Raw genomic sequence first — 14,544 nt, forward strand, 5'->3', positions numbered from 1 at the left:
TCTAGACAATGAATGTGACTGTTTACACCACAGGAGGATTTGGAAAGATATCCCTGCCTATCAATAAGTTGACATTATCATCATCACCATCATCATCAACACAATTTATATAATACTTCAAGGTTTGCAAAGCACTTTAAATATAATCATTAAAATAATAACAATAGTGGGCATTTATATAGCACCTACTATGTGTCAACTATGACAAGCACTTTACAATTATCTCATTTGATCCTCACAACAACCCAGAGAGGTAGGTGCTATTATTCTCCACATTTTACAGTTGAGGAAACTGAGGCAAACAAAAGCTAGGTGACTTGCCCAGAGTTAAATAACTAGTAAGTGACTAAGGTTGGATTGGAACTCTGGTCTTCTTGATTCAAGGCTTAGCTCTTATCCACTGTGTTACTTCCTACCAATCCTTCAAGATCTGGTGCAATGAATGTCTTTCCTGACTTACCCCAAGTCAGAAGTAATCTTTCTCTCACTCTTTTCTCATGTTTCATTTCATCTCCCTTGCTCTGGAATGTACAACCAACTTTTTAGCATCATTAGTTTCTTCAAAGTTCAATTTAGGCACTGTCTTCTACATTAAGTTTTTCCTGATTCCCACCAATCCCTATACACAATCCCTTGTATTTATTTTATATCTATTTATACGTACAAGTTGTCTCTTTTGATAGAATGTTATCTCTTGGAGGGCAGGGACTATTTCTTTTCCATTTTTGTATGTCCTGTATCTTGTCTGTCACATAGTGAGATTGCCTGATCCTGTAGCACAAGGGATCATGTTCTGTCTTTCATTACCAGGATGACAACTCACATTTCCATAGTATATTATGGTTTTACAAGCAAATCAGTTTCTCCCACAACTATCCTTTAGGGAATGTGGTGCAAAGATTATTATCCCTGAGGCTCAGGAAGGCTAAAGGTCTGGTCTCTAGGCACAGTCATTGTTAGAACCGGGATTTGAAGGCAGGTTTCCAGCCTTCAATTCAGGATCCCCATTCCTTGTGGTACCTTTATTGTCTTCCTAGTGTATTTTATTTCTCACTGTCTAATGCTGTTTCTAAGCATGTCTCACTTTTCCTAGTGGATTGTAAGATCCCCGATGGCACAGATTACACTTTTATTCACCTCTTGACTCTGACTCATTGCCCCCTACTTTGCCACCTGATTCCCAGACTATCTACCCACAGAATCCAAAGAATATCAAAGCTGGAAGGGACCTTGTTGAACTAAGGAACAACCTCCAAAGAGGTTGTACAAGATCACATGGAAAATCAGTGCACAGTTGGGTTAGGAATTCAGGTCTTCAGACTGCTAGTTACTTTCCACAATGCAACACTACCTTCTTTTCCTCCAGCAAATTCCTCCCCGCCAAATTTATTAATTTATTTATTTTCAGTTTTCAACAATTACTTCCATAAGTTCCAAATTTTCTCCCCTTCCCTCCCCAAGATGGCACGCAATCTTCCATACACAATCTAGACATATATTTCTATTAAACATATTTTCACATTAGTCATGTTGCATAGAAGAATTAAAATGAAAGGGAGAAACTATGAGAAAAACAAAACAGAACGTAATAAAAGAAAATAGTCTGTTTCATTCTGCATTTTGACTTCATAATTCTTTCTCTGGATGTAGATGGCATTTCGCATCAAGACTCCTTTGGAAATGTTTTAAGTGCTTGCACTGCTATGAAGGGTTAAGTGTATCAAAAACAGTCTTCACACACTGTGGCTGTTACTGTGTATAATGTTCTCCTGGTTCTACTTCACTCAGCATCAGTTCATGTAAGTCTTTCAGGTTTTTCTGAAATCTGCCTGTTCATCATTTCTTATAGCACAATAGTATTCCACTACATTCATACACCATAACTTGTCCAGCCATTACACAATTGATGGGAATCCCTTTGTTTTTCAGTTCTTGGCCACCACAAAATGAGTTGCTAAAACGTTTTTGTATATGCAGGTGCTTTTTCCACTTTTATGATCTCTTTATGACCTGGAAGCGATATTGCTGGGTCAAGCGGTATGCACATTTTTATAGCCCGTTGGGCATAGTTCCAAATTTCTCTCTAGAATGGTTGGATTAGCTCCTCCAGCAAATTTTAAAACAGCTTCTTGTGGACAAAAGTACTATCCTAAGCATAGAGCTCAGTTTTTGTTATTAATTCATTTCAACCATGTCTGACTCTTTGTGGCCCCATTTAGGGTTTTCTTAGCAAAGATACTGGAGTGGTTTGCCATTTCCTTCTCCAGCTCATTTTATACGTGACAAAACTGAGGCAAACAGGGTTAAGTGACTTTGAACTCAAGAAAATGTCTTCCCAATTCCAAGCCCAGTGCTTTGTGCACTATGGCACCATCTAGTTTCCCTGAACTTGTAGACTCATGGATGGGCCAATGCTAGTCCTTTGCCCCCAAACTGGGTAGAATAAGAAGATGGCCATGTGCTTGGGACCTTGCACCTTGGAACTCTCCAGTCTGAGCTCTCTGATGCGCAGTCCATCACCGCAGTTTTATCTGCTCTAACCATAGTTAGACCTAGAAGCTTGCTCAGAACCACTTCCTCTTGGATTACTTCCTGGGGATCAATTATCCCCATATCCATACATAGAATTCTACAATGTCAGATCTGAAAGGACCTTTAGAGATAACCTTATCAGATTACTTCATCGTACAGATAGAGAAACTGAGGGAGAAGAAGGGACTTGTCTAATGTCTCACTTGCTTCACTTAATGGCACTTGATGTGAACTAGAAGTTCATGTTCCCAAGTGCCAAGTTCAGGTCAGTGTTGCTTCCCTTCACTCCAGGCCAAAGGCTCCTGTTCCTTGGCACCTATCCCCTTATGTATGAACTCATTCTGGTATTCAGAATGAAGAAAATATCACAGGGAAGACATGAGTCTTTTTTGACAAATGAATCTCCAAAACAAAGTACCTGATAGAGTACAAAGCTAGAGATGGGTATGTGTGTTTTTAATGGTGTATTATTAGCAATATTAAACTACTGGGGATGTGGAAAAATAGAGACACCAAGTTTGGAGTCACAAAGATCTGAGTTCAAATCTGGCCTCAGACATTTCTAGCTGTGTGATCCTGGGCAAATCACAACCTTTGTTTGCCTCAGTTCTTTATCTGTAAAATGGTGGCATACTGGAGAAGGAAATGACAAACCACTCTAGTATCTTTGCCAAGAAACCTCCATGGACAAAAATCTGTGGGATCACCTAGAGTTGATTGAATGATTAAACAAAATGCATTGTCAATGGAGTTGTGAATTGATCCAACTATCTTGGAGAACAATTTGGAACTATGCCCAAAGGGCTATAAAACTGGGCATACCCTTTGACCCAGCAATACCACTAGGTCTGTATCACAAAGAGATCAAAGAGAATGGAAAAGGACCTGTATGTACAAAGATATTTACAGCAGCTTTTTTTTTTTGTGGGAGGAAAGAATTAAAATTGAGGGGATGCCCATCAATTGGGAGATGGCTAAATAAGTTGTGGGACATGATTGTGAAGGAATACTAATGTGCTATAAGAAATGGTGTGGGGGATGGTTTCAGAAAATCCTGAGAAAGACCTATTTGAACTGATGTAGAATGAAGTGAGCAGAACCAGAGGAACATTGTATACAGTGATAGCAATGCTATAATCATGTTCAACCATGAAAGACTTAGCTACTTAGATCAACACAATGATCCAAGACAATCCCGAAGGACCTATGATGAAAAATGCTCTCTACCACTAGAGAGAGAACTGATGAACTCAGAGTGCAAATTGATGTATAATTTTTCACTTTATTTTTCTTGCTTTTTTATGTCGCGGCGAAGACGGAAATATGTTTTGCATCCCTTCACATGTATAATTGATGTCATATGGCCTCTTCAATAGGTGGGGGAGGGGTTGTAGGGAGGAAGAAGATTTAGAACTCAAAGTTGAAAAAAAAGGTTAAAAATAAATAATAATTTTGAAAAAGAAAAAACATGATAAAGCATCAATACAACTAATTAAATGCACTTTGTAGCATTTAATAAAGTCCATAAAATGCTAAATGTGTCCTACTTCTAATAAATTTACTATTTGGGCTGTGTGACCTGGGTGAGTCATATAACCTTTTAATGCTCTTAATTCTTTAAGATGTTAAGTTGAAAAATTAAAAGGTGCCAGTGCACTGGTAGAAGGAGGTTCCTTACCTGGTAGTCCCCAATATTAATGAAATCACAGATGTAATCCCTCTCTCTGACTTTCTCCCATAAAATGTCATATTAGCTTCTTAGTTACTCTGTCCAAGTCCCACTTCAGAATATCTGCTTTATTCACCTTGGCTCTTCTAAGGTCACTTAGCATGGACTCTTTTTTGGTTCTGCTTTTCTTTTTCTTTTCTTATTTCGTCAAAGTCTTTCAAGACTTCTTTATATTAATTATACTTGTCTTTCTTAATTGCATTAAAATATTCCATTCCATTAATGTACTACAGTATGATTTATTTGGGTATTCTCTTATTATTGGTCATTTAGATTGTTTTCAGTGTTTTTTTCTTTTTCTTTTTGCAGTTACAAGTAATGTTGCTATAAAAATCTATGAATAGATGGCATTTTTGTTTGTTTGTTTTTGATAACACTTGAAAGGGTATATTTCCAACAATGGGATTATTGTGTCAAAGGGTATGATTATATTTGTAACTTTTACTTCATGCTGCCAGATTGCTCTCCAAGCAAAGTCTACAAGGGTTTTTTGTGGGTATGTTTTTGAGATCATTCATTGCTTTATAATTATTCATGCTGGCTCTCTTTCCTCCCCACCCCCATTCTTTTCCACAATTCAGTTGTAGGGGGTTTACTACAGGAGGGATCATTTCATTCTTTGTCTTTGCATCCCTAATGCCGAGCACCATGTTTGACACATAGTGGATAAATGATTGTTGGCTGATTGATAAATTAATTAAGACTGGGAAGGAATGTAGATATCAAGTAATCCAACTCTTTCATTTTATAGATCACATAATCAATCAATCAGCAGGCATTTATTAAGCATCTCTCATGTGCCAGGCGCTGTTCTAGGTACTGGAGTTACAAAGGCAGAAAAATTAGAAAGAACATGACGCTCTAACAAGAGAAACGACTTGCTCATGGTCTGAAAAGATGACTAGGAGCCAGTTTTTTAAAGTGAACTATCAGATAAAGGATATCTTGTGAGCTGTGGATAGATGTGCAGTTTTGCACTAGCCTAGGCCCTGTGCTTTACAGACTAGAAAATATACCCCCTTCTTTCAATTATCTGGGTAACCATGGCAACTAAGGAACAAATAAGGTATACTTTCCTAGTAAGCTAATTAAATACCAATTGATTATGTAAAACATGACTCAATCGCTATTCATCATCCAGCAAAATCTAAGCCTATATTTTCAATCACACATCAGCTAATCAATCGATGTTTAATATGGTATGGAGTCCAACTTATTCTCCCTGAGCACCCTGTCCAAAGAGAACATCTCTAAGTCCTTAGCTCTGTGCCCTGGGTGTCCCTTGGTGACCTCACACCCCCTAATAGGGAAAAGGCAGAACTGAGTTGATGGCTTAGGAAGAAGAATTTTATCCGGGATTTTTCTTAGGCTAATTGGATGCCTGACATTCCCATGTAAGGTTACCTCTGGAATACAAGTGGACTCTAATAACACTGAGCAGAAACAGCTCTTGTTGGAAGTCACAGATTGTTACACATTCTTTGCCTTTGCTGAACCAGACACACGGAAACCTAGGCTTCTCTAACCCCGGGCTGGCATCTGCAACTAACTCCTTTTGCTACCCTGGGTAATTCGCTGTACCTCTGAATTTGTTTTGCCTCTAAATAGGCAGCTAGGTGGCACAGTGGATAGAATGCTGGACCTGGAGTCAGGAAAACCTGAGTTCAAACGTGGCCTCAGACATTTACGAGCTGTGAGACCCTGGGCAAGGAACTTAATCCCTGTCAGCTTCAGTTTCCTCATCTATACAATGGGAACAATGACAAGATCTACCTCCTGGGGTTGTTGAGAAGATCAAATGAGACATTTATAAAGTGCTTTGCAAACCTTAAATAGGGAGAGAGACTGAACCTGAGATCTCAATGGTATGGAGAACTCCTAGGAGAATAAATTCCCTTGACCATATTGACACCCCTTCAGCTTGTACTCTTAGTTGTCCAGATCACTGAGAATAATTGTCTTGATTAGGGGTCACACAGACAGTAAGTGTCAGAGTCAGGACTTGAACCCAGATCTCCTAGCTTCAAGGCTGACTTTCTATCTATTGTATCATACTACCCGGTCCTGTCTTGCTCACAGGTATGCTTTGAGGATCAAGTGAGATCATGAATGTAAAATCAATTTTTAAATTATAAAGTATAGAATATATGAAATGTCAATTAGATTCATTTAAACTAATGGGAATGAGGGATACAGGACAGATTCTAGTATCTTTGGTGATAACACTTGAATATGCTTCACAGTGGAGATGTTGCTCATTGAAAATCAATCTCTTTTTTTCTCCATTTGAATTTCTCATTTTGCATCTCCTGGTCTCTGCCTCTGTGTCTCTGTGTTCTGATTTGTCTTCCACTCTGTGTCTCTGTATTTCTGTTTACCTGCCTTTTCCCCTTCATCTTTCTTCCTCTCCTCCCTTCTTCCTTTCTCCCTTTCCCTTCTCTTTCCATCTCTATCCCTTAACTGACCACAGACTAGGCTTAAAATCAACTTGCATAAAACATTTTTACATATGAGGTATTTGGAAGGTTCTTTTGAGCCCAGATTTGTTGGATGGAAAAGAAGTTTGGAGGGTTGTCCTATAGAGACACTCCTTGTACTGAGGAGACTGAAGGGAGACTTCTCTAGGTCGCAAAGTCTTTACCAGCACACATGATTATTAGCAATATTAAGAAGGTGGTCAGCACCTGAAGTTATGGGGAAGCTTTGAGGATCTGGCTGATTCAGCACCAGGGCACTGGATAGCAGTGAACCCATAGCAGATCTATATTGCACTTAGGTGGTACAGTGTTATGGAAATAGTAAAGGTTGAAAGGAGGGTTACTGATGTGGGGTGATTTAACTTGGCTGGCTGATTTTGGTGCCTTAAATTAGTTTGGATTTTCAGAGAGAAAAAGTATGATTCAAATGAGCCTTTGGGTTGTGGAAGGTTGATACAGATACAGCTTTTGGGGTTCAAGGAGAAAATTTCTTGACATATCTAAACTCCCCTGTTTGTCTTGCATGATGCTCCATACTCTTCTTCAGTGTTCTAACTGGAAGGGAAGTAGCCAGGGGAGAGTGTTCTTGTCTAACAGTAACTCCCCTAAATATCTGGATCTCATGGCGAGACTTGGTACCGTTCCCACATGACTGAGAAATCAGCCCTTCTGAAAAGGGCTGAGTTTGTGATGAAGAGACCTTTCAGTGACAACTTCAGCTACATTTTTGATATGACAATTATTTCGAGACTCTGTCCTCTTACCCTACAGGTGTATTTTGAGAGCCCAGACGTCCTTGTCTGAGGAATGCACTGAGGTCTGCAGATGGAGCTCCAATGATTCATGACCCAGGTGACAAATGACATTCAGCAGGTATTTTGGTTAAGCAGGCTCTCAAGTGGCCCATGCAGATAAACCCCCAAAGTCAGTGCTCATTAAGAGAAGTAATGAACTTGGCTAGTGATGGATAAGCAAAGCTTTATCAGGTGGCACCCAGTAACAGCAACTGAGAGCAGGACTATTCCTGACTACATAGGGTGGGAGGTTGCTGGAATAAATGGGTCTAACTGATAGAATGACCAGACTGGCTCCTTCTCTTTGAATTGCTCAAGGTGAGGCTGCTTAATTCTCCACTTCAGGCAGTGTGCTATGTCAAGCAGGCAAGACAAAAGAATCTTTGGACACAAAGATTAGTACCAAGCACCCCATCACTAAGCCTATTTTGCTCCTGTTCCAGTCCTGATCTTGTCATAGTAGACTATCTATCTAGTAGACCATGACCATTACCTGCAGAAGAAGAACTCACCTTTATATCATGGAAGTATTAAAATGCCCATTTTAGAGATGAGGAAACTGAGACTTTGGGAGATGAAATGCCTTAACTGGAAACACACAAATAATAGCCTGTTGGTTTGTCCATAGTTGTTTACATATTGTCTCTCCCATTAGACAGAGATCTCCTTGAGAGTGGGGACTTCTTTTTTCCCTTTCTTTGTATCTCCAGAGCTTAAGACAGTGCTCAGTACATAATAAGTGCTTAGTAAATGCTTGCTGACTTGTCTTGATCTAAGGGAAAGAGGATTATTTAAAGACACAGGTGGGTGGAGAGGAAACAAGCATTTATTAAGTTCTTACCATGTGCCAGGTTCTCTGATAAGTACTTTATAACTGGTGTTCAAAATAACCTTGGGAAGGACGTGTTGTTATTATTCCCATTTTATAGTTAAGGAAACTGAGGCAGAAAGATGACTTAACCAGAGTCATACAGCTAGTAAGTGTCTAAAGCTGGATTTGGACTCAAGTCTTCTTGATTCCATGTCCAGTGCTCTATCCACCACCCATGATCCCCCTGAAACTATTAATGAATAAATAAGTGAAAAAGCAAATTATTAAGCATTTATGTGCAGAGCACAATACTAAGCACTGCTAATACAAAGAGTTCATGTTCTAATAGGGAAAGATAACACATAGAGGAGGTTTCTACCACAAGGCAGATGGAAAGTCCTAGCAGTCCTTAGGGGGTTATGGCAAGGCAGATGCTCATCTATCTTCCTTAGTGTCATTTCCACTAATAACATCATATCAGTTTCTGATGTTGAAGAATTTGACAGTGCTTTGTTCTCACTGCCAAAACAATAATGTAATCTGACACCAGCCTCCCACCCTTTGCGTTCTCCAGGAACCCTGATGCTTTGCAGGGTAATAGATCACCAGGAGGGTCTTCTGCTTGAAAGTATCTCCTCTATCACTACCTGCCCAGATGCCTGAAATTTCACTGTTAGAATTCTAGCATTTAGAATATACCTCTAGGTAGCTATCAGCTCTCTTCCTTTGGGAGTAAGTTCTGTGCTTTTTTTTTTTTCAAGTCACTTAACCCCAATTGCCTCATCCTGGGTCATCTCCAGTCATTCTGATGAATATCTGGTCACTGGATTCAGATGGCTCTGGAGGAGAAGTGAGGCTGGTGACCTGCACAGCCCTGCCTTACTCAAGACAAAGTCAAGTGCAAGTCATGCCATTATTTTTCTGATGGCATGGTCTTCTTTAGCAACGAAGAATGAACACACCTGTGCTTTTTAGGATGCAAACCTCCTGGAGGGGAGCACACTCAGGACCCAATATCTCAGTGTGACTGAGTGTATTAGCAGCTTCTTTCTTATAAAGAAGATCAAAACCAGGATGAGGGCCATGAAACCAAATGAAGAAGGTAGGGTAAGGACATAGAAATGAGAAGATGGAAATTGATCAGTGCCACTCCCACGAGAGGGAGAGTTGGCTGCTATTGCCATCTCGATGGCTGACCTGCTGCTAACCATGTCCTGGAGCTAACCATACCCTTCTTTGGTTGGTTTCAATGTAATTTTCTATTAGATGGGGAGAATAATCCCTTTCTATTTCCCTTTGAAGGGCTATTGTGAAGGTCAAATCAGATAATGGATAGAAAATGCTTTGAAAGTTTTAAGGGGAGTGCTTGATAATGATGTAGACCACCTTGGCAAATGACCTCACTATCTGCTATCCTGTAGGCATCATGATCCCACCCCAAGCATAGAAGAGGCTGTCTGTTCTTTAAGGACCTTCTGAGTGAGAGCTGGGTGAAGTCCTCCCCAAGAGAAGCTGCTCCTCCAACGAGGACTGCTGTGAATCTTTGCCTCAAGACTTTGCCTTTCTTGTCTTTTATTCAGATCATGGTATAACATCAAAAGCTCAGATTCTAGAATTAGAGGAGCTGGGTTCAAATCCTGGCTATGCTATAGACTCATTGTGTGACCTTCATCCAATCGCCTACTTTCTCTGGGTCTCGGTTTTCTCATCTGCAAAAGGTCTTGGATTAAATATGAAAATTTAAATATCAAATTATTAATTCATATAATTAATTATATCATATAATATATAATTTTAATGATATTATATATTATAATGTAATTATCATATAATAATTAATTAAATTATTACCAATTTATAATTGAGTAATTTAGGATTAATTAAATTAATATTAAATACTAAAATAAATAAAAGGTTTCTTTTAACTATGAATCCTATGAAATCTCTTTCATCAGATACCCTATAGCAATTCTGGCCAGAAACTCCACCCTTTGATTCTGCCTCCTCCATGCTGCCTCCCTGGATTTGCTTTTATGAGGATATCACCCTGACTGCGTTGCTCAGATTTAAGAAAAAAAGTCATGCAGTTGTAGAAGCATAAGCGCCCATTGATTAGGAAGAGCCTCCAGGTCCTCGCTGGGATGCCGCACGGTATCACCGTTAGCGCCCGCTCCCAAGTCCCGGGAGGCGTCTGCAGTCACGCTCCTGCTGGGACCAGAGGCAGCATCTCCTACGCACTGAGGATGGAATGGGGAGGAAGGGATGCTGCTGCTGTGTTTATGTGGGGAGGTACAGGAGAGGCTGTGACTGAGATACTGAATCACACACCTGGGGGCTGATCTTCAGGTGGGAAGGGAGAGCTGTGTGTGTGTGTGTGTGTGTGTGTGCGTGTGTGCGTCTGTGTGTGTGTCTGTATGTGTGTGTGTGTGTGTGTGTGTGCGTCTGTGTGTGTGAGTGTGTCTGTGTGTGTGTCTGTATGTGTGTCTGTGTGTGTCTGTATGTGTGTGTGTGTGTTTGTGTGTGTGCGTCTGTGTGTGTGAGTGTGTCTGTGTGTGTGTGCGTGTGTGTCTCTGTGTGTGTGTGTCTGTGTGTGCGCGCGTCTGTGTGTGTGTCTCTGTGTGTGTCTGTGTGTGTGTCTGTGTGTGCGTGTCTGTATGTGTGTCTGTGTGTGTGTCTGTGTGTGCGTCTGTGTGTGTGTCTGTGTGTGTGTGTCTGTGTGTCTGTGCGTCTGCGTGTCTGTGCGTGTGTGTCTGTGTGTCTGTGTGCGTGTGTGTGCGTGCGCGCACGTCTGTGTGTGTCTGTGTGTGTGTGTGTCTGTGTGTGTGTGCATCTGTGTGTGTGTGCGTCTGTGTGCGTGTGTGTCTGTGTGCGTGTGTGTCTGTGTGTGTCTGTGTGTGTGTCTGTGTCTGTGTGTGTGTGTGAAAGAGAGAGAGAGAGGGAGAAGGAGAGGGAGAGGGAACGAGGCAGATGGTGAGACAGAGATGAGGAGGGGGGAGAGAAAGAGAGAGAAAGAGGGAGAGAGGGGGATAGAATGAAAGGGAGAAGAAACAGAGACAAAAAGAGAAATAGAAGAAGAGAGGAGAGACAGAGAAATAGAAGGAGAAAGGAGAGGAGAGGACAGACAGACAGACTCACACATAAACCCTGGCTTCAATATACCGTACCTCCACACTGCTTGTGTGGAGCCAGGACTGAGAGCCAGAGAAGAAATGCAATTAATGCTGAAAGGGGGGCAGTAGAGGTCAGAGTCTACTGTGCTTTGGGTTATGGTCCCTTGACTCTTAGAGATACTACAACCACTGAAATGCAGAAAGTTAAAGCATGAAGGGACCTACTACCTCTCACTCATTTATACAGATAAAGAAACTGAGCAATAGGGGAGAGGGTAATTTGCCTGTGATTGGGAGTGGTGAGGTCCTGCCTTTTGCCTGGTGGAGACAGTGGAGTAGGAGATGAAGCCTTTGGGAATCTACCCTAGAAGCATCGGCTGAGGCAGAATTGAACACTGCAGAAATCTAATTAGGGCAGGGTGATGGGAGCTTTTCCTGAGGACTCCAATGTTGGGACAGTGCTTCCTCTATGCCTAACTGCCAACCTCAGGTCTAGCAGCCCTCTGCTGGATCCATGCCTGTGGTGCCATAAAGGTTCCACCACTCTCCTAGGTTTTACCTTCTGCCAAACAGGTCCTACCCTTCCACCACATCTGCCACTTTCCTCTACAACTGATTCCTGAAGGTTGCCTGGTGATATTGTACCCAACTGGACAGATGTCCTCTGTGTACCCTCTTTCATCTGAATTTTCCCAGGGTACCAGAATTCCTAGTTATGTTCTGCCTCACTGAGTCTCAGTTTCCCCATCTGTAAACTGGAGTTGGGAGGATGTGGTTGGCTGGATAATCTAGAAAGCTCCTTCCAGACTTGACATTCTGTGGTTATATGTAAAACAGTGCTGGAGGAGACTAGAGAGATCCACAGGGCCAGTGATTTGGGGGTGTCCAAAGCCCGACCAAGGTGTTAAAAGTTAAACCAATGAGGTCTGCAAGGCCTCTGTGGATGGTGGAACAAGGGGAACCCTGCTATTTACTCTAAGGCATATGTTGCTGAGACTTCTTCCCCCCATCTTCTTTCAAATGATTCATAAAAATTTCTCCCAAATTTATCACCTACCATGTAGTGAATTCTATATGGGCCAGGGGCCAAAACCAACACCCGCTCTTACTTCTGATCTTGTAAAAACACTTCATCAATAATGCAGGAGCTGCTGTTCTTAGGATAAGCCCTGGGGGTGGAGAGGAGGGTACACTGCCCATACTGAGCTGGCATGCAGACATCTCATTTGCAGTCTGTCCCCCACCCCCATGTTGGCAGCATCTGCTGAAATAGTATCACACAACTGAAAGTGCATTTGAATGGGCATAAGGAGACTTGGGTTCCAGGCCCACTCTGCTGCTCACCTCATCTCTTCTCTGGCTCTTAATTTCTTACTTTGTAAAATGGGTAGAAAAGAGCCTTGGATTGGAAATAAGCTGTTCTGGCTCAGGGCTTCAAATCTTGGCTCTAACAGTTACCACCTATGCAATCTTGAGTGGGTCACTTAGGATCTAACTAGTTTCTGAGTCTCCTGACTCCTCAATCCAGGGTTCTGTCTATTATTACCTGAATATATTGATCTAGGTGCCTTCACTTCAGCAGCTACATACTCCTCAGGCCATTGCCTCAGGCCTCCCCCATTCTAGCCAGACCTCAGTCTCTATGATATGACCAGAGCAGATATTTCCAAGAGGATAACAGCTTATTTTTACTCTGAAACCTTGCACTCTGTATGTTTTCTGGGCATGGCTAGTGGCTGGGTGGTGAAGGTTTGTGTGTGCATGTATGTATGCGATAAGGATCGCATTTTCTTAAGTGTTCTTCTCTTCCCACTGGTCCCACTTCTAAATATAGGAATGCATTTAATAAGGATGGTGAACAATTCAAATAAACTCGATCTAGCACCTATTTATGGAGTACTTACTATAACACAAGACTGTATGCTAAATTTGGGGGGCAATACAAGCAGACATGCACAAAGCGGATCCATTGCAGGGACCATGCTCAAAGTGGATCCATCGCAGGGACCATGCTCAAAGCCTTTTTTCATCTTGGCAGGATTGGCTAAAGCTTGGCCTCTGCTGGCATGGACTTCACCAACTTGGAGTCACCTCTAGACTACGATGACTCAGTGTAGAGCTGGTTAACTAAATCTTACATGTGGGTTGAATAAATAAAACATAAGCTCCATGAGGGCAAGAGTTATCTTTTTTTTGGTCTTTTTATCTTTAGAAGCTGGCACAGTCTATGACGCATAGTATCCACTTAATTGAGCTGTGTTGAATCGAGCTGAATCTTTATGTAGCATCTACTACGTGCCTATTCTCATTCTAGGGGTTGAGAAGAGAGGAGTTTTCTCATCTCAGGCCTCTCTGTTCAGCCTCCCAAGACCTCAGGGCCATCAAGTTGGGGCATGGGAAGGGAAAGAGTTGAAAAGCCGGGGCATGAATGTGTGAGGATGTGAATCTCAGAAACTCCATCCAAGGTCAACACTCAAAGCTGTTTGTTGTGTCTTCCATCTGCAGAGGAGGAAGTACAGGCCCAGTCCAGTGACTTTGGAGCTAGAGTCTGAATGAAGGGACAGGTCAGTTGCATAGTGGGCTGGCCACAAGTACTTCTGGGGAAAAGGGGTTGGGATGAAATGTTCCCTTCTGGTCTGACAATCTATACAACCAATTCTGACACTTCTCTTTTCACTCCATCAGAGACTCAACGTGAGTCAAGTCTGCTGAGTACTCCATGGGGTTTCTTCTTTCTTCCTCCTCCCTCTTTGGGTTCCTTTCCTTCTACTGTAGGTCTGAGATTTTGTATCTCTCCCTCAAACTCCATCCCCTTGAGCAATTCAACAGTGAAAAACCCTCCGCATTGATTGAGGGATTCAGCAAAGCATGTCACAGCTTGAAAGGGCCCTTAGAAAGTACAATCCAGAATGACAGAGCCAAAAGAATTAGAACATAGAATGTCAGGGCTGATATAGAAAGCAACGTCCAGAGAAGGGGAGAAACTAGCCCAAGATCAGACAGTGAGTAGATGACATAATCAGGACTGGAACCCAGGCCTCCTGACTCTCTGGCTGAGCATCTTTCCATTATATCATGCTGCCTCCTATTG

At 41.8% G+C, this 14,544-nt stretch overlaps 1 protein-coding gene across 7 annotated transcripts in view; it reads right to left on the reverse strand.

The window, feature by feature from the left end:
• The window catches only part of CACNA1H (calcium voltage-gated channel subunit alpha1 H), a 416,735-nt gene that overhangs the window by 156,630 nt on the left and 245,561 nt on the right, over positions 1-14,544 (reverse strand). The window lies entirely within an intron of this gene.

This window comes from Notamacropus eugenii, chromosome 1, assembly GCF_028372415.1.
Source record: "Notamacropus eugenii isolate mMacEug1 chromosome 1, mMacEug1.pri_v2, whole genome shotgun sequence".
NCBI lineage: Eukaryota > Metazoa > Chordata > Mammalia > Diprotodontia > Macropodidae > Notamacropus > Notamacropus eugenii.